The sequence below is a fragment of the Electrophorus electricus genome, chromosome 1, assembly GCF_041902795.1.
Source record: "Electrophorus electricus isolate QZ-2024a chromosome 1, ASM4190279v1, whole genome shotgun sequence".
Lineage (NCBI taxonomy): Eukaryota > Metazoa > Chordata > Actinopteri > Gymnotiformes > Gymnotidae > Electrophorus > Electrophorus electricus.
The window spans coordinates 22104646-22123285 of NC_137497.1; the positions used below are offsets into that span (position 1 = coordinate 22104646).

The window sequence follows — 18640 nt, forward strand, 5'->3', positions numbered from 1 at the left end:
CCAGCCATGAGCTGCTCGCGTACGTAGAGAGAGATGGGGAGAGCAAAAGAGAAAGGGAGGGGTAAAGTATGCAAGAAGAGGGAGCAGATGACCTCGTGTGAGGAGCTCTTGGTCAAGCAGTTACATTTTGGCTGATAAGCAGAGACGTTGCGTTGGGGTCTACCAAAAATTACTTCAAATGGAGACAATTTGGTGGTGGCACTGGGCGTCATTCTGATCTCACACAACACTGCTGGCAGTAGATCTATCCACTTCTTTCCTGTTTCCATCATGACCTTTGTTAACCTTTCTTTCAAGGTATGATTCATTCTCTCAACAATGCCAGATGACTGAGGATGATGAGATGTGAAACTTCCAGTCAATAGTTAGGTAGGTGCATAGTTTTTGAATTACCTTAGAAATAAAACAGGGTCCCTGATCCGAATCTATTACCCGAGGCACACCGTACCTCGGTATTATCTCCTTGGCCAGGATTTTAACCACAGTGCAGGTGTCTTCCTTAGAACAAGGAAATGCCTCAGTCCACGTGGAAAACCTGTCTACAATCACTAGCAAGTACTGGCAAAATAGATTTAGGAAGGGTGATACGCCCATCCGGGTCACGGATTAGACCATTTTTATCAGGACTACAGCCCTAATCAACCCAGTGAGAGCAGTCCTGTTGTGTACCCTGAGTTTGTAAGAAACACAGATCGATATCATTCGGCACCAAGCAATGAGAAAACATGAAGACAGCTTCACACGTCAAGGACATAGGGTATGTGCATGAAGGGGCATTAACATGAATCATCTACAAAAATGTGATAGCCACCTATTTTTAATATCAGTCATGCTAGGAGGCATAACTCTACACAGTTTCTCACCCAGTATCATGAATGGAGTAGAAATATTCACAGGGTGGCTGGAGCCGTGCGCCAAAGTCTCACCCTGCTGTAGAGAGGTGAGGTTAGTGTAGAGGGCGGGTGCGGCTTGCCATCCGCTCCTCCTCTAGAAGTCCCCCTCTCAGCTTCCTGATTTAGCTCAGATGTGTGTGTGGCCTTCGACACAGAAACATCTGCCTGAGCGGCAGCCTCTCTTATCAGTGCATGCTTCACAAGTGGAGGAGGGGATCCTTTCAGCTGTGTGTCAGGAAAAATGATTATTTCAGACCCAGGAGTCTTATTGGGTTTTACACCATGTGCCTTGTCCCACACTGGCTTGGCCTTACTCCAGGTCTGCCAAGAATTCTTCATATATTGAAAATCCCAGCTAGGCTCCCCATATCCCTCATAAATAAACATAGCACTAAGCACTATGAACCCTCTTTCAAACGAGCCTGTACATGGATAGTGTCTAAACCCAGCACATTCAGTCCAACCAGCCAGACTATCGATGTACAGCTCACAAACCACACCGAAACATCCAATCCTTTGGGGTTTCCCCTTTTTTGGGTTTTACATAACCAACAACGGAACCCATGGGTCACCCATCAAAATCACAACCAGTATACAACTATACAAAGAGCTTTCAAATAGGTACAGAGGGGGGAGGGTTCACCAATAAACAGTAAATTGTGTTTCAATAAGTCTCAGGCAGGATAACAAATCTTTACACAGTGTACACAAAATTCAACTCGTGCCAATAGACAAGACTTCCTCCACCTTTTCAACAGGCAGCCTAACAAATACAAAATTCAACATTCAGCTCGTACTAATGGACAAGTCTTCTTCCACCTTATTTTAGATAAAAACGCACCTAAACTAAATTTAAACTAAATTTAAGCACAGAGATATTGAGCAGGAAGAAGACACATTAAATACTAGGTTGTCACTTACCTGCACAGTATCACACTTCTGACCAACACTGTTAGAAACTGGTTCAAAGTGACCAGTCCTTCAGGTCTGATCTCTTCCAAGTTACCCTATGCCCTCCATCCTCTGTAGTCGGATCGATCTGGGGAAGTCAAGAGACACTGACACCAAGGTAGTGAATCAAGAGAGTTCCACTTTATTGAGGAAAGCACAGAGTATATATGTGTCGTATATCTACTATCTAAATCTACAGGATGACGGGGAAAAGTGAGGCATGTTCTAAGGGTCTACGTAAAAACGAAAAAGACAAGGTTCTTAAAGATTAGATGTTCTCTGCATGAACGAGCCACAAGCTGCTCGCATGCCAGCCATGAGCCACTCCTGTGCTTAGAGAGAGACAGGGAAAGAGAGATCAGAAAGGGAGGGGTAAAGGAGACAAGAAGAGGGAGTGGATGACCTCGGGTGACCAGCTCGCGGTCAAGCAGTCATGTCATGGCTGATAGGCAGAGAGCTTGTGTTGGGTGCCTGAAAACAGAAAGGCTCCAGTATCTAACAATGATCTAAGTCACAATTATAGACAAACACAGTCTACCTTGATAGATAAACACACACAAATGCACAGTTGTACTGATCATGTCTGTTATTAAGCGCAGTGAGTAAACATCCACAGTGTTGGCCAGAAAAGGTCAGTGCACATTTAGATTTAAAAATGTACACCCAGGGGCGTGTTTCAGAAAGTGGGTTTAGTGAAAACAGTGAAAATCGCACAGAATATGGAGCAGTCCCCATTTATTGGATGTAAAAGTAAAAGATGTCAAAAGCAGATGTCTGTCTTAGAAAAGCAATGTTAATCACCTCAAAAATGCTGGACGTGCTAATAGCAGTTTTCCTGCATGCACTGCCTTTAGCAGAATGCGTGCCAACAGTTTGGAGTTACTCATCTATGCAGTCTGTACTTCACACGTGGGCTTGCTATCCAAATGCATCATTTTTTTTCTTTCTTTTTTCCATTTTCATTTGATAAAGCTGTGATTGCATATGAGGTAATGTAAGCCAACAAAATTTGTAATTTCCAGGACAACCTCAGCCAATGGAATGTTTGCTGAGCGAATATCTGACAACAGTTAACCAGGCTTGAATATCTCTACAGTTAACCAGGTCTTCCTTGCACTTGGTCAGCTTCTCTAACTGCACAGTATTGGCTTTCAAAGTGTTCTTCCAGTATATCATATAACAAATTGCACATTAATGTTTATTTTTTGTGTGGTTTCTTCTTCAGTGTCCAGGCTGTCCTGTTTTAAGAAGTCTGCTTAATTCAGTGACATTGTTAAGGTTTTACACACTGGAGAATTTTTACAACATATTTTTATTCATATACAGTATGAGCAACATCTATTTAACTCATATCTGCACCAACCACACCCCTCACCACCACCAACACCACCACTGCTAAAAAAAAAAAACAAAGAAAAACCTGCACTTCCTCTTACCCTTCACTCTCTCTAGCATGCCCTGCTTACTGGACAAATGGGTCTTTCTAGTAAAATTGATCAGTCGGGGACAGGTGTCCCAACCGTAGCTTCAGTTTGAGCAGTGGCTCAGTGTTTACTGCTGGTTCACGGATGCGCTAACATAAATATGCGCCACAACCTGGAGTCCCACAGAGCCACGTTCAACAACACGGACAGACACGTGTGTGCACACTCACTGAGTCAAAACGTACTTTCACCTTTGGCCTGAAGATGAATGCCTGCGGTCAAGAACAAAATCTAAAACTCAAACAAAACGCTATGACTAACAATGATGGCATAATTTCATTTGAATAGCAAAATACTATTATTGTATAAAGGCATAAATGTGGCAATTTTCTATCTACTGATGAGCGACAGGTAAAATGACATCTGTGAGATTAATTTCAAATGAACTTAAGTTAACCTAAGGTAATGGAGTACCTTAATTCAAATCTTTGCCATCTAAGACTGCTGAAAGTGCAAAGAATAGTCTCTTCCACATAGTTCTAACTGGTGTTTCTGATCTTTCTTCCGAGTCGGGTAGGCCAACAACAGGCTGTGTAAACATTGTTTTTTTTCTTTTGTTTTGTTTATAATTACACTCATAATGTTACATCCTATTTTAACAGAAATTATTCAAGAGAAATAAAACCTAGTATATTTCATTTATTCAATTCTTGTATGCACTCTCAAAGGTTCTAAAGTTGCCTGAGATACCGAGTTTTTGTGTAATTGATCATTATTACGTAGTAAACTAAGTCACGCAACAATATAATATGTGCTAAGCATTTAAACCAAAACACTAAACAATCTTCATTCTTGTCGGTGGCTTTATCGATAACAAACCCAGTTGAAAGCTACAGTGAAAGGTACGTGCACTAAAAAGTACTGCACTAAATGTGTTCAGATTGTATACATTTTAAATCCTTTATCACAAATATTTAATCCAATACATTTTGACGTGTAATATGGATACCACCGATACCGAATGTTCTATAAAGTAAACAGAGTCGTAATGCAATTACTTTGAAATTCAAAATATTCCTGCCCCTACAAGAAAGAAAAATTAGTGTAGATTCTGTAAACCTTTGCATGTGCAGTTCCTTTATACTCCACCGTTAGGGAGCGAGCGTTATTAGATTAAGCGCGTTAATGTCGTGCCAGTCTGATCATTTAGAAACAACCAAATGCGACGCAAAAGGAGGAGTTTTTGGCAACTGTCAAACCCCATCCTGGACAGCTATCGCCTTTTCATCTGCCTCTGCACGCACATTACTTTTGTTCAAAGGCTGCGTCTTTTAATTAATCTATTTCGCTGTGCAAAATAAATCGGTTTGGCCAGTAAGATAATTATTTGTTGTTGATGCGGAGAAGCTTTGGAACAATGCTGTGCTGGCTATCTGCACTTTGTTAGCTAGCTAGCTATAGCGGGCGGTAGATTCACCGTTATTTGTTATTATTATTTATTGTCACTGTGTTAGCTAGCTAGCTATAGCGGGCGGTAGATTCTCTGTTATTTGTTATCATTATTTATTTTTATTTTGTTAGCTAGATAGCGATAGCAGGTGGTAGATTCTCTATTATTTGTTATTATTATTTATTGTAATTGTGTTAGCTAGTTAGCTATAGTGGACGGTAGATTCTCTATTATTTGACTGAATACCTTCCTGTGAAGCCAAAATTGAATGACGTTAGTAGCAAACTAAGTGCATGTAAAGCTTTCATCTAACCCCAGAACTGCCCCCACCAGCACCCACTCCTCCCCTTCACCACAAGCACTACCACCTCCCACCCTCCACCACCATTAGCCACTCCCCCATCACTACCACCCGCTACCTCAACACTTCAGAGATGGCACTACTGTTTAGTTCTGGATTAGGCCAGGACTAGATTCTTATCTAGGAAAACCACGCTTATTCAGCCTGCTGAGAAGCCATTCATGAATCGCAGCGAAGGACGATTCTGAGTCTGACTCCCATGCTATTTAAATAAAACTGAATTATTTAGTAAGTACATTTTAGTGTATGTCCTATTCATTAATGTAACGTTCAGATGGAACTTCATGCCTATATTCCTGGAAAGCCTATATGAATAAATGAAAACATTAGATCCTTTTAACTGACTGATTGATTGACTGGTTAATTAATGTTCTCTTCATGCAGAGATGTCAAGGCGCAGTGCACGTTTACTAACAGGTGGGTACTACCCCCCACGATGACGCTGCAGGAGCCTGTTCTAATGGATCTACTCGATCCATCTCTTACAAAGAGACCCCCTTCAGGTGTGTGTGCATACACATGTGTGTGTGTAGGAGTGCACGTGTATTTGGTGTACATCAGCCCCTTTCTCACCCTCCCTATTTCTCTGCCTCTGCCTCTTCCTCTTTCTCTGTTTCTGTCTCTGTTTCTCTGCAGGGTCTTTAAGAGGAAGGCAGGCAACCGCAGGCTGGTCAAGTCCTCCCACACCTCAAGCCATGATGGCAGCCTCAGCCAATCACATGACCCATACACCAGTGAGCTCATCACAGAGGCCGAATTTACAGGTCAGTGCTGATGTCATATTCAACTGTTTATAACCAGTTTATGAGAAGCTATAATCAGTGTTTCTTCTTACACACACACACACACACACACACACACACACACACACACACACACATTCATGGAAGTCTGTATGTATTATAGCCATGTATGTACTAAATTAGTATTACTGTAATAAGCTTTTTAAACAGATTGTCAATACATCAATTAATTTACTTAATACTCACCATATACCTAATACTCATCATATACCTCTTGTGCACCAGATACTTAAATTCCATCTCCAACTCCCCTAGTCAGATTGAATTTGCTTCATTGTACTTCATTGAACTGTTACTAAAGCAGTGTTAAAGCGGCACTAACACTATACTAAAGCTATTCTAAAACTATGCTATAGTTATACTAAAACAATGCTAAAGCAGTAGTAAATTAGTACTGCAGTAGCATCAGCTTGTCCCATGTTTTCATGAAACGTTTACCTTCTGCTGTATTTTGTGGTTATTGTGGAAAAAGCATCATTATCACTTGTTTTAATGATGTATTGTTTGTTTGTTTAGCTCGTGCCTTTGTATTGCTGTACTGGTGGCTGGGAACAGCATGGTACAGTCTGACCTCTGGAATCTCTCTGCTTAATGTTTTTCTGCTCAGCAGGTAAGTTTGTGTGTGCATGTGAATGTGTATATGTGTGTACACGAGTGTGTATTTGCATGTTTGTGTTTGTATAGACAACTCTGTACTCTGCATTGCTATGTTCTCCCTCTGTCTCTCCACAGACACACTGCAGGTGTGAGGAAGGCTATCCTCCTCCTCCTCCTCCTCCTCTTGCTGCTTTTTGGTGAGTCTGCATTTCTGAGTCACTACATCTCAAATCATCTCATGTCCGAGCTCCTGTGTGGGGAAAAAAATATACATGCAACACACAAAAAGCACAATGACAGAAACACACATGTACCGATGCAGTGTAAGCTGACAGGTGTGCTGGAACAGTTAGTAAACGACGGCAGGTGTATTCGTAACAGATGATTTGATGACTACAGCGTTAGTGACGTGTGTAGCTGACAGGGGCTTTAGTGACAGGTGTGTTATTTTTTACAGGAGCATGGTACTGCTACCCCTTTGTCAGTACTCAAATGTTAGACATTGAATTAAAGACCACAGTTGATCCCACGCAGCTCAACACACCTGTCCAAGCCCCTCTGGATGTGAGTACTCTCATTGGTTGAAGAGTCACTGCAGGACTGACACCACACACGTTTATTGGATGCCTCCTATGTCCTAGAACAAATACTGTTTTATACTACTCACAGGTAATAAATCCACTATTTCAACATTCTTCTCTCTCTTGCTTTCTCTCTCTCTCTCTCTCTCTCTCTCTCTCTCTCTCTCTCTCTCTCTCTCTCTCTCTGGTGCTGCCTGCAGAATCATGTGCTCAGTGTGAAGTTGTCAGCTATCAGGGATGAGATGATGAAATGGTCTGAGGACAGAGCGAGAAACATGGAGGCCATGCTGGTGAGAAAATGAGAGAGAGAGAGACAGAGAGAGAGAGGAAAAGAGTGAGAGAAAGAATATGAGAGTCAGAGAGGGAGAGAGTCATAATAATTCAGTGGAGCACAAAGGATTATTTTTCAAATGAATGGTGTGGACTGTCAGGTGTACAATATAATAAAATCACTCTACAGTATCATCCAGCAGAATACAGAATACAAAACAAATGAGTAAAGCAAGATATCCTGAAATAAAAAATAATGTATCACTTAGATGACAATACCAGCCAGAGAATTACTTTCAGTACTTGTAAATTACTGTAATGAATTGGCACTTGAACTAAAAATGTAAAAAAATGCAAATAAGGGTGTGACAGCACCAATATCAGCTATAATTATCTGAAATGACTGTGTGTGTATTTGTGTTTTTGTGTGTGCAGACACTTCAAAGAAATATGCAGGCACTGCGAGTTAAAGTGAAGAAGTAAGAGGGCCTTTTCTCTTCCTTTATCTCAGCTCACTCATTAAACCACTTATTGCGCGAATGTTTAGGACTTTTTGCATTTTGTCCCCCCAGTACCAACTCTCAGCACCAGCGTCAGATTTTCCATCTGAGATCCAGCCTCCAGGCAGCTTTGGAACAGCTAAAGGCATCATCTCCTCCCCACCTTGTCACAGAGCCAGCAAACTTCTCCTCAGGAAAATCCTCATCAGAGGATGGCGACTACCCACAGAGCACACAGTCCAGTGAGTGTGTGTGTGTGTGTGTGTGTGTGTGTGAGAGAGAGAGAGAGAGAGAGAGAGAGAGAGAGAGAGAGAGAAAGAGACAGTTAGACAGAGAATCTAACTTCTCTCAGGTTCTGTTCAGGCTTCAGCTGAGGCAGAGTTTGGGTTCTGAAAAGCGCTCACTCCTCACCATATTAAACAGACCTTATCATCATCATTATCACCTGTTTGAATGATGTATTGTTTGTTTGTTTGTTTAGCTCGTGCCTTTGCAGTGCTCTACTTGTTGATGGGAACAGCATGGTACAGTCTGACCTCTGGAATCTCTCTGCTTGATGTTTTTCTGTTCAGCAGGTACATTTGTGTGTGGACATGCGTGTGTGTGCATGTGAACGTGTATATGTGCGTGTCTGTACGTGAGTGTATATGAGCATGTTTGTGTATGCAACTCTGCACTCTGCATAGCCATGTTCTCTCTCTGTCTCTCCACAGACGCAGTGCAGGTGTGAGGAAGGCTCTCCTTCTCCTCCTTTTCCTCCTCTTGCTGGGTTTTAGTGAGTCTGCATTCCTGAGTCACTACATCTCAAATCATCTCATGTCCGAGCTACTGTGTGGAGAAAGAAATTTGCACTCAACACACAAAAGACACAATGACAGAAACGCACATGTACTGATGCAGTGTAAGCTGACAGGTCTGCTGGTAGCAGTTAGGAAATGACAGCAGGTGTACTGGTAACAGATTTTTTGATGACTGGCATGTTAGTGACGTGTGTAACTGACAGGGGCTTTAGTGACAGGTGTGTTATTTTTTACAGGAGCATGGGACTGGTATCTCTTACTCACTGCACAACTGTTGCACACTGATTGATCCCACGCACCTTCACACATCTGTCTGAGCCCCTCTGGATGTGAGTACTCTCACTGGCTGAAGAGTCACTGCAGGACCGAAACCACACACGTTTATTGGATGCCTCCTAATACTGTATTATTGGTATTAGTGTATTTAATGTATTTATATATACTTTACATATTCTCACACACACACACACACACACACACGACTATAAGTAATATCTGCTGTACATATAACTGAGTAGGTATGTGTGCAGTATTTGTATGATAAGTACAATACTTATGTGTTTTATATTATGCTGTAAAATATGGTTATTTTGATGATAAAATATTGACAAAGCATTTACTGCTGCTCTTTCTGTCCTCCAGAAAATATGTAAAGAACAATGCATTACAGTGTGTGTTTGTGTGCAAGCACATGTGTGTGTGCATGTGTGTGTTTGGACAAGGATTGTCCTTGGTGTGCATATGTGTGTTTGTGAAGGGATTATGTGTGATGTATTATAGTGTGTAGTCCATGTTATAATGTTATATAATATTGTAGTATGTAGTGATATATTAGAATACGATGTGTTGTTTGCAGGAGTCTCCCAGTGAGGTGTACTGCCTGGTGGAACTACCGGTCCACAGTAACTGGGGTCACCCAGAGTACATCCGTCTCTATCGCTTCTGGGTCCACGGCCTACCCTGCAGCATCTGACAGGCAGAACACAGAACAAGAGAATGAATAAATAAATTAATAAATAAGCCCCCTTTCATTCTGTTTACCATCACATGACAAGTTCAGGTCATGACTGAGTGTCACTCTTTTGTACTCAAGTTGATAACATACATTGATACGCTGGCCCATTATAACATCTACAGTAATACATCCCCCCTCTAGTGGACAAATTAATGTACCACATCCCAAATGCATGTCAAAAGAACAAGTTCATCCTTGTTTCACTGATCTTAGGCCAGTTTTACTGTTGCTCCACTTAAGAATAAAAAAAATTATGGACAAAAATTTGTATAACGCTCAAAAAATAGAACATAAATGGTGCCACACTAAGCTTGTAGTCTTCCAGCTTGCATGGAAGGAGAGCCTTCTCAAGTACAGAAAAGCACTTATGAACACTCCAACAGCTTATCTCTCGACCCTAATAGAAAATAACCAAAATAATCCTATATTTCTTTTTAGTACAATCGCACATCTACTTAGAAATAAAAGTCACACCAATCCTCAGATTACAACATCACAGAGTAGTAATGAGTTCATGAGAAAAGTAAGCACATTAGAGATAACATTAATAGTATTAACATGACATCCAGCAGCTACTTAGAGATCAAAAAAACCAAGCCAAAACGACTCTAGAATCCTTTACACCGATCCAAGACCCAGAACCTACATCTCCGATCTCGTGCTCAAAATCCTCCAATTGCTTACTAGAGTCACTGCCCTCACACTTCCTTAAGGAAATCCTACCTGAAGTAACTGAACCTTTACTAAATTTAATAAACTCCTCCTTGAACATTGGCTATGTTCCTAAACCATTCAAATGATCAGTAATTAGACCACTTATCAAAAGAATCTAACCTTGACCCATGTGAGCTGTCAAATTACAGGCCAATCTCAAACCATTCATTTATTTCCAAGATCCTAGAAAAAACTGTAGCTCAGTAGATAAGGTCATATCTGAACCTGAATCAGATAAACTAAGTCTTTCAGTCAGGGTTTAGGCCTAATCATAGTACGGAGACAGCACTAATTAAAGTAGTTAATAACCTGTTGTTGGTTCTGACCAGGGTTATGTCTCTTTGCTTATATTATTTGACACTATAGATCACATCATTTTACTACATAGACTCAAAAATGTTGTTGGGATTAGGGGAATAGCCCTTTCCTTATTTAAATATTATCTAGTCAGTCAGTACCATTTTGTTAACATAAATGGAGACTTCTCAGCATATAACAATGTTAGTTATGGTGTCCCACAATGATGTAGGGCCTTTGTTTTTTTCTTTATATATGCTACCTCTAGCTGACATTATACGTAAACACTGTTCTAGTTTTCACTGCTACGCAGATGATACTCAGCTATATGTCTCAGCCAAGCCACAGGACCTATTTCATCTTAGCATTATTGACATATGCATAAAAGATATCAGACGCTGGATGTTGAGGTACTTTCTCTTACTTTATCCTGACAAAACAGAGGTGCATTTATTAGGCCCAGAGACAGCTAGGTCCTTGCTCTCTAATTACTCAGTGAACCTCAATGATCTCCCAATCACATCTTCTCTGTTAAAGATCTTAAAGTTATTATGGATCCCAGTCTCTCGTTCGAAGCTCATGTAAATAATATTTCTAGGACCACCTTTCTCCACCTCAGGAACATGTCAAAGATTAGGAACATGCTCTCCTCACATGATGCACAAAAACTAATCCATGCATTTACCACTTCCAGATTGGACTACTCTAATGGCTTACTATCTGGCTGCACCATTAAGTGCCTAAACAAGCTTCAGCTAGTTCAAAATGCAGCAGCCAGAGTTCTTACTAGAACTAGAAAATTTGATCACATCACTCCTATCTTAGCTACTTTATATTGGCTCCCAGTAAAATTTCATGTTGGTTATAAAATACTTCTAATGAACTACAAAGCACTGAATGGTTATGCCACACAGTACCTAGAGAACTCCTAGTGCATTACGATCCACCACATCTGCTTAGATCAAAAGGTGCAGGCTCTTTACTAATACCAAGAATAAGAAAATCTACCACAGGCGGCAGAGCCTTTTCCAATAAAGCTCCCACACTGGAATAACCTTTCTGTAAAGGTTCAAGACTCAGTCAGGCATTTTATTAACTACTTCCCATCTTAGGTAAAGGTGTAGATCTGGTGGTCCATGGGCACTGAGAGGGCAAATATACTTACAAATTATTTAATATTTGTTTTATTATGTGTTGTTTAGCCTAGATAAGGAGAACGCTGTATATTTTAATTTCAGAGAATGTGTATTAATATACATTTAGTGGGATATCAATTGCTAAACTTCAAATAATATCAAAAGGATCACTATTATTAATATGCACTTTTTGTACTATGTACTTTGTACTATCTTTTTTATGTATGTGTTATTTGCATTAAGAGAATGTTGCATAGAATAATACAAGTTTATAGAGGTATAATTTAATGTTTATTTGTAAAGTATTTAAAGTATTTATTTATCTCTGTTGTTAATAGGGAGAAGGAACTGTGGGCTTGACCAGGTGGGACAACAGACAGGTGAGCATAGGATCAATGGGTTAAAAAAATGACTTCTTTTGACATTTACTTCACCCTAGAATACTAGAGTATTGAGTTAATTGAGTTATTTGGTTCTGTGTATCATATAGCATTTCATCAGATAAACTAGAAAATGTATTAAATGATGGCACCTCTAAGGATATTAGAGAATAGTCTGTAGTGAAAATTGCAGCAAGATAAACAAGAATGTACGAAAGAGATTACATAAAAAATTAACCTTAGATTTCATAAGTAGTGAAAAAAACAGTCAGTCATTTTAGGCAATAGTCCTGTTCAGATTTGTTTTATTTGTCTTGTATCTCAGCTCCTGCACCTGTGCATGTGAAATAAACCAGGGTCAGTGCCTTACATCCTCTGGAAGCAACAGAAACCTTCAGTGCCATGGTTGCACACTTGTTCTCCAAAGCTGATTTTAAAGACTGCATAGACCTACAGATCGTTATGTAAATGACCACATTACTTACAGTGAGTAAAACCATAAGACAATAGATAAAAGTAATAGATAACTGTCTCTAAGCCCCATTAACCACATTAGTACTTTATTACTGATTTCTAAATAAATAAATAAATAAATAAAAGTACAGTAGAAATTGCCTGATCTTGCAGTTGTGAAAGTCAAAGGCTGTCACTCTTTGGTGGTAGTGGAAGTGATTTGTCATTATGGGAAAAGTCATAGATATAGTAATCATACGTTCTCTGTATGAGTGAGCATTTAAACCCCATTAAAAATAGGACTTCAATATAAATATATTTTTAAAAACTGCCACAGCAGTTTTTTTCAAATTTGATCTGATAGCCAAGTGCCACCACTGTTTTTTTCAGTGTGATTTTTCAGCACTGGAGATCCCCTTGGCCTGCATATGTGGAATATTGCACTAGTGGTAAGTCCTGTTTTAGCTGGCAGTCAAGCTGTATGATAAACCTCTGAGAAACACTATATAGGAATATCATTTTGAGCAGTGCTTATTAAGCTACTTTAATATATTATTAATAGTGTTGATGCAATATCTATTCAAAGTATACATACCAGCAATGTGTACTATCATGCAGCAGCACATCTTCATACAATATACACATTTTATATATACAACATCCGTTTTAATTTTGTTTTAGTATTTTGAGCTCATGGTTCAAACTTTGTGAATGTTTTGCTTTTAATCAAGTAAACTTAATTTTGTATTTATAAAAGTCATAAAAGTACGTGTCTAATCTAAAGCGCTTCAAAAAAAAAACTGTTAGTCTCCATTTCTCTCTGCTTAGAAAGCGTTAGTTTGAGGTGAGCAACCAAATACCGCAATATTGTGCATGTAGGCGCATTCCAAAGACAAAACAAAAGACAATTTCAAAAAATAATACACAACAATCTTTCATCCATTCAATAACTTACTGACAAAGGAGTAAACCAAACATATAAAATGGTGAGATACTTTTATTGACTCTTCTCCACACTTATTATTCAACTGAACATGAGATCAGAGTTCATACCAAGAAAGTCTTAATAAAACCACCACATACTCAAAAGAAACAAAAGTCACAAACAAGGGAAATTGCTTGTTTTACATTATATGTATATTTCTTCAGATTGTAATTATTTTTTTTATCAGCACTATAAAACATTAACTTTATTTTAAACTTTAGTGTTATTATATTCTAGTCTAATGTATTATAAAAATGTTATAAAACATTAAAAAAAAAAATGGTAACACTACATGGTGCCACTGCGGCTTAATGTCTTTGTTCTGTCAACATGTGTCTTGTGTTTACACTCCTTTAACCCCATATTGTCTTTAGGTATTGTAAGGTGGGCATGAACCCAGGTCAGCTAAGTGATGACCCTGCCAGCCTACTCGGTGAGCAACCATGCTCAAACAGTGGGCCCGTGTGCAGAACAGTTAGATCGTGCACGGGTAAACAAGAAAAGTAAGTAACCAAAGGGAAGTTGAACCCCAGCCACTTTGCTGCAAGGCACACAAAGACCTGCTAGACTGCAGCGGCTAGCTCGTGCCTTTACATTGCTGTACTGGTGGCTGGGAACAGCATGGCACAGGCTGACCTCTGAAATCTCTCCGCTTAATGTTTTTCTGCTCAGCAGGTAAGTTTGTGTGTGCATGTGAATGTGTATATGTGTGTGCACATGTTTGTGTTTGTGTATACAACTCTGTACTCTGTATTGCTATGTTCTCCCTCTGTCTCTCCACAGACACACTGCAGGTGTGAGGAAGGCTATCCTCCTCCTCCTCCTCTTGCTGCTTTTTGGTGAGTCTGCATTTCTGAGTCACTACATCTCAAAACATCTCATGTCCGAGCTCCTGTGTCGGTGAAAAAAATATACATGCAACACACAAAAAGCACAATGACAGAAACACACATGTACCGATGCAGTGTAAGATAACAGGTGTGCTGGAACAGTTAGTAAACGACGGCAGGTGTATTCGTAACAGATGATTTGATGACTACAGTGTTAGTGACGTGTGTAGCTCACAGGGGCTTTAGTGACAGGTGTGTTATTTTTTACAGGAGCATGGGACTGGTATCTCTTACTCGCTGCACAACTGTTGCACACTGCTTAAAAGAATTCTGATTGATCCCACGCACCTTCACACACCTGTCTGAGCCCCTCTGGATGTGAGCACTCTCACTGGCTGAAGAGTTACTGCAGGACCGAAACCACACACGTTTGGATGCCTGCTATATCCTAGAACACATACTGTTAATACTGGTAATAAACCCACTGTTTCAAAATTCCTCTCTCTCTCTCTCTAGGTCGAAACGTTAAGCTCTTTCGTGGTGCCGTGTGGTAGCTTTACGCACCCCATGTCTTGTCTTAAACAGTGGTTGTTTTTTTCACAACCAATAGTTTAATGCTTTATCGTGTACGTTCAGCCAAAACCATCATTTAGACGTTTACCTGTCCAAAACGATATCTGGCTAGATAGACGACCTAATTGGAACATTTCCACTCTCTTGTAGAAAAATCATGAACAACAAGAAAACCGACACCGAAAACGGAAAAGAAGTCATATCTGGATATATACACGCAGTGTCCCCGATAAAAATGTCAGCGCGAAACAGGTACTTCAATAATTCAGTTGTGCAGATGAGCACCGCCACGCAGTTTGTTTCTCACTGGACAAACATGAGGGTCGCGGCTGCCAGAAATTCTACACCAGTTATATCAATAAGAGAAACAAAAGTATTAAGTAAGCATCGATGATAAATTACTATTTGAAATGTAATCGTGCGTGCAACGAATGGAGCAAAGTGTGTTTCCTAGTTGTACATAGTTTTGTGATCTCGGTTAATGGCGAACGTTTGCTGCTAGCTAGTTCTATAAGCGAGCTAGTTAACGCTATATTAGCTAGCAAAAGTGAATCTTTTATACCATCAAACCAATACATTTAAGATACACAACACCACATAAGGAGCCATCTATATCGCTGTAAATGGCACCTTTCCAAAGAATGAAACATGGTAGCTAATTAATCGTTGCTAGTTTGTTAACACCGACATAACTATTAATCCTGAGCCAGAATTTCAGTAGCTAGTTAGCTAGCTAGGTAGATAGCTGGTTAACTTGCTAGTTACGAAGCCGCCGTCTTAGGATGTCATACTTCGCTGTCAAACGCTTTTTCCAGTATGACGGAGCATCATGTCACAAGGCAAAAGTGATAAGTGGCTCGGTGAACAAAAAATTGACATTTTGGGTCCATGGCCAGGAAACTCCCCAGATCTCAATCCCACTGAGAACCTGTGGTCTATCCTCAAAAAGAGGGTGGACAAACAAAAACTGTGATCAACTCCAAGCACTGATTAGGCAAGAATGGGTTGCCATCAGTAAAGATTTTGCCCAGAAGCTGATATCCAGCATGCCGAGGTGAATTGCAGAAGTCCTAAAAAAGGGTTAACACTGTAAATGTTAAGTCTTTGCTTAAACCAATAAAAAGTTAAAAAAAAATTAAAAAATAAAAATTATGAAATGTTTATAATTGTACTTCACCGTACCATATAAACATCTGACAAAAGGATCTAAAAACTTGTGAAACCCAACATTTGTCAATCTCAAAATTTTTGGCCATGACTATTCACACACTCACACCTAGTGTACGTGTATATAATGCATAGTAACATACCTCAATCACACACGCTATGGTTTTTACCAATGAAGGATGTGCAAAATGTCTGCTACTGTCGAGACTGCAGAATTGACCAACCATAACAGGATCTGCAGTTCCCAGATATGAAGTAATGGATGTAACTTCATCCCCAAAGTAAAACATCCAGATGAATCTTTCTCCTGTTTTCTGCATTTGTAGGTGGGTGGATTTGATGGTGCCGATCACTTGCGTAGAGGCCTATGGCCTATGTCCCCATGACCAACATGTGGAGAGACATCCCCACGGTGCTCAACCCATGAAGCACACACTCTCTCACCAACACACACACACTCACTCACAGATGTGATGATGGTGATTGTTTGGGGTTTTTTGTCACATAAAACAGTCTCACAAAGAGGACTGTATACAGGTGTATGCAGGCACAATAAAGGAAGACAACAGTCTTCCCCATTTCACTAAAAACAGTGGATACACTGTCACACTTAAAATACACTACAGTTAAAAGTTTTAATAAAGGTTTAATGGAGGACAAACCTGGAGAGACCTGTAGCTCATCTTAGTGCAAGTTGTGTTGGCTACTCTCTTGGTTGGATTTGATTGGCCTGACTAATGATTTAAATGAACTGAAAAGCTACTAGAAGTCTTTACATTTTTTATATATCAGCTGTTCTTAGTGACACATACTCAGAAGATGATTTGAAAAAAAATTATCTGGCATATTAATACAAGCAAAAATACTGGCTTTAACTGTTTATCAACAGTTTTCACTCATCAAAACATTTTGTCATCTGACATTATGGAAATGTATGAAGAGGTTTCTTTGAGAGGTCATTTAATTTATTGAAAAAGTGTAAAGAAAATCACATTCACAAATCCAAAGAAATAACATGGACTGGGATTGATGGGGGACAGTTAGGTGTGTTAGATCAGGATCAGAGTGAATGACAGTGTTAGGTGGACAATTTGTATCTAGGAGTCGTGTGGCCTGGGGCACTCGTGTCAGGGAGAAGTGTGGCGTGGGGTACTGATTTCAGGGAGTCGTGTGGCGTGGGGCACTCGTGTCAGGGAGAAGTGTGGCGTGGGGTACTGATATCAGGCAGTCGTGTGGCGTGGGGTACTGATATCAGGCAGTCGTGTGGCGTGGGGCACTTCAATGTAGGAAAGTGGCTGCTGCAGACATTTTAATGGCTGGATTGGCGCTCTGATGTCGAGCTGTATGTGTGCTGTTGTGACCACAGTGAAGACCCTGTTTCAGTCTCTCTGCTTTAGTGCATCCATGGAGACAGTCACCATCATCCGTCCTTGGCCCTTTTTCTACCACCAATGCCGGGAACCTCTATGTCCTCATGGCTATGGACAGATTCATGAAGGTTCAACACCTTTAACATTATTTGAATCTTTTGTTACAGGCATTGTTAATTGTTTACTTACTTCAGATCATTTGAAATGGAATGTATACATTAGAGTTTTTGTCTAATGATCATTCTTAAATTGGGAAAAACTGACAATGTTTAATGACCCATTATATCATGGGACTGATTGCTGAGTGACTTTAAATGAAATGCAGTGAACTGAAAATGAAATGAAATGCATATTTACCATATATTAGTACTAAAAAGACATTTCCAAAACATCATATAGTCCAGAGAGCATGTATCTGACCACAATGGTCAAGCCTTTAATGGTAGCTCATGGACTAATGGGAGTGATGTATAGCTCCATTAGTTTGTTCCTTTAATTAGTAAAAATATATCTTCATATATTTTTGCTGTTCATGTGCAAGTGCAGTAGATCAAATCCAGCCTGTGCAAGAGAAACATGGTGAGGTCCAAATGCACCAGCTAACTGACAAATTTATTATATGGAGGTTTGTTATTTTGTAGAGGTCCATTTAGTTTAAAGTATATTGATTGAAAAAAAAAAGTTTAATCTTTGGTGGCTGTAACTTTCACCTGGTGCTGAATTTCACTCTTCGGACATTTATTCGTCCGGTTTGAAAGACTTATTTTTTTCTTTGTGTTTTTCCCTTTATCTCAACACAGATTTGTATAGACATGTTTTACACTGTCGGGATCCTATCCTTTAATGGCAATGCATTTTATACTTTAGCTAATTCTGTACAATGAAATTTAGGAGTATAGGTCTTACTTTGAGGACACTAGGCTAATTTGAAATTTGTCTGTATGTCATTTTCAGTAGGAATAACCTGCTTCTCAGGGAACATCAGCAGAGATGAGATGGCCAGTAGCAGAGGGGAGATTGATGAGACCTTCCCAGCACTACCTTGGGAGGGACCAGAGAGTTCAGGCAAGAAAAAAAAAAAGATTATTTG

General features: G+C 39.8%; 1 long non-coding RNA gene across 1 annotated transcript; it reads right to left on the reverse strand.

The window, feature by feature from the left end:
- Window positions 1–13604: 13604 nt before the first annotated feature.
- LOC145660272 (uncharacterized) lies at window positions 13605–15932 on the reverse strand. The gene is made up of 2 exons (XR_014126525.1): window positions 15805–15932; window positions 13605–14502 (listed from the first exon to the last, which is right to left on the reverse strand). It is a non-coding gene; the product is annotated as an uncharacterized LOC145660272 (long non-coding RNA).
- Window positions 15933–18640: the final 2708 nt, after the last annotated feature.